Genomic DNA, 2382 nt, shown 5'->3' with positions numbered 1-2382 from the left:
TCCCCCCGTGTCTCCCCCCGTGTCTCCCCGTGTCCTGTGTCTCCCTGTGTCTCCCTGTGTCTCCGTGTCTCCCCCCGTGTCCCCCGTATCTCCCCCAGTCTCCCCCGTGTCTCCCCCCGTGTCTCCCTGTGTCTCCGTGTCTCCCCCCGTGTCTCCCTGTGTCTCCCTGTGTCTCCCCGTGTCTCCCCGCATCTCCCCCCATGTCTCCCCCCGTGTCTCCCCGCGTGTCTCCCCGCGTGTCTCCCCCCGTGTCTCCCCGTGTCTCCCCCGTGTCTCCCCGTGTCTCTCCCCGTGTCTCTCCCGTGTCTCCCCGTGTCTCCCCCCGTGTCTCTCCCCGTGTCTCCCCCCGTGTCTCCCCCCGTGTCTCCCCCGTCTCTCCCCCCGTGTCTCCCCACGTGTCTCCCCGTGTCTCCCCGTGTTTCCCCCCGTGTCCCCCGTCTTTCCCCCCGTGTCTCCCCGTGTCTCCCCGTGTCTCCCCTGTATCTCCCCACGTGTCTCCCCATGTCTCCCCCCGTGTCTCCCCGCGTGTCTCCCCCCGTGTCTCCCCGTGTCTCCCCTGTATCTTCCCACGTGTCTCCCCGTGTCTCTCCCCGTGTCTCCCCCCGTGTCTCCCCCGTCTCTCCCCGTGTCTCCCCCCGTGTCTCCCCCGTCTCTCCCCTCGTGTCTCCCTGTGCCTCCCCCCGTGTCTCCCCGTGTTTCCCCCCGTGTCCCCCGTCTTTCCCCCTGTGTCTCCCCGTGTCTCCCCTGTATCTCCCCCCGTGTCTCCCCGTGTCTCCCCGTGTGTCCCCGTGTGTCCCCTGTATCTCCCCACGTGTCTCCCCCGTGTCTCCCCATGTCTCCCCGTGTCTCCCCCCGTGTCTCCCCCCGCTTCTCCCCGTGCCTCTCCGTGTCTCCCCGTGTTTCCCCCCGTGTCCCCCGTCTTTCCCCCTGTGTCTCCCCGTGTGTCCCCTGTATCTCCCCACGTGTCTCCCCCGTGTCTCCCCGTGTCTCCCCACGTGTCTCCCCCCGTGTCTCCCCCCGTGTCTCCCCTGTATGTCCCCACGTGTCTCCCCATGTCTCCCCCCGTGTCTCTCCGCGTGTCTCCCCCCGTGTCTCCCCGTGTCTCCCCTGTATCTTCCCACGTGTCTCCCCCGTGTCTCCTCGTGTCTCCCTACGTGTCTCCGTGTCTCCCCCCGTGTCTCCCCGTGTCTCCCCCTGTGTCCCCCCCGTATCTCCCCCGTCTCTCCCCCGTGTCTCCCTGTGTCTCCCTGTGTCTCTCCGTGTCTCCCCGCGTGTCTCCCCGCGTGTCTCCCCCCGTGTCTCCCCGTGTCTCCCCACGTCTCCCTCCGTATCTCCCCCAGTCTCCACCGTGTCTCCCCCCGTGTCTCCCTGTGTCTCCGTGTCTCCCCCGGTGTCTCCCTGTGTCTCCCTGTGTCTCCCCGTGTCTCCCCGCATCTCCCCCCATGTCTCCCCCCGTGTCTCCCCGCGTGTCTCCCCGCGTGTCTCCCCCCGTGTCTCCCCGTCTTTCCCCCCGTGTCTCCCTGTGTCTCCCCCCGTGTCTCCCTGTGTCTCCCCCCGTGTCTCCCCGTGTTTCCCCTGTATCTCCCCACGTGTCTCCCCGTGTCTCCCTGTCTCTCCCCCCGTGTCTCCCTGTGTCTCTCCGTGTCTCCCCGTGTCTCCCCGTCTCTCCCCCCGTGTCTCCCTGTGTCTCCCCGTGTCTCCCCGTGTCTCCCCGTGTCGCCCCGTGTCTCCCCGCGTGTCTCCCCGTCTCTCCCCCCGTGTCTCCCCCGTGTCTCCCCCCGTGTCCCCCCGTGTCTCCCCGTCTCTCCCCCCGTGTCTCCCTGTGTCTCCCCGTGTCTCCCTGTGTCTCCCCGTGTCTCCCCGTGTCTCCCCGTCTCTCCCCCCGTGTCTCCCCTGTCTCTCCCCCCGTGTCTCCCCGTGTCTCCCTGAGTCTCCCCCCGTGTCTCCCCGTGTCTCCCCGTGTCTCCGCTGTATCTCCCCACGTGTCTCCCCGTGTCTCCCCCCGTCTCTCCCCCCGTGTCTCCCTGTGTCTCCCCGTGTGTCTCCCCACGTGTCCAGACGGCGAGGGGCTGCGTGCCAAGATGTACGACATCACTCAGCACCCGTTCTTCAAGCGCAGCATCGCACTGCTCGTTATGGCCCAGTCACTGCTGCTCTCTGTCAAGGTGGACACTCACTCAGTCACTCAGTCACTCACTCACTCAGTCACTCAGTCACTCTGTCACTCACTCAGTCACTCAGTCACTCACTCAGTCACTCACTCACTCACTCAGTCACTCACGGTCACTCACTCTGTCACTCAGTCAGTCACTCACTCAGTCACTCACTCAGTCACTCACTCACTCAGTCACTCACTCACTCAGTCACTCAGTCACTCACTCA

The 2382-nt window shown here is 66.6% G+C and overlaps 1 protein-coding gene across 1 annotated transcript in view; it reads right to left on the bottom strand.

Moving 5' to 3' along the window:
• LOC133362953 (SLIT and NTRK-like protein 2) overlaps positions 1–2382 on the bottom strand; it is a 123805-nt gene that overhangs the window by 120687 nt on the left and 736 nt on the right. The window lies entirely within an intron of this gene.

The sequence above is a fragment of the Lethenteron reissneri genome, unplaced genomic scaffold (genome assembly GCF_015708825.2).
Source record: "Lethenteron reissneri isolate LAM-NWPU_2019-01 unplaced genomic scaffold, ASM1570882v1 scaffold_1638, whole genome shotgun sequence".
Classification (NCBI taxonomy): domain Eukaryota; kingdom Metazoa; phylum Chordata; class Hyperoartia; order Petromyzontiformes; family Petromyzontidae; genus Lethenteron; species Lethenteron reissneri.
This window is presented reverse-complemented; position numbering and strand designations above follow the sequence as displayed.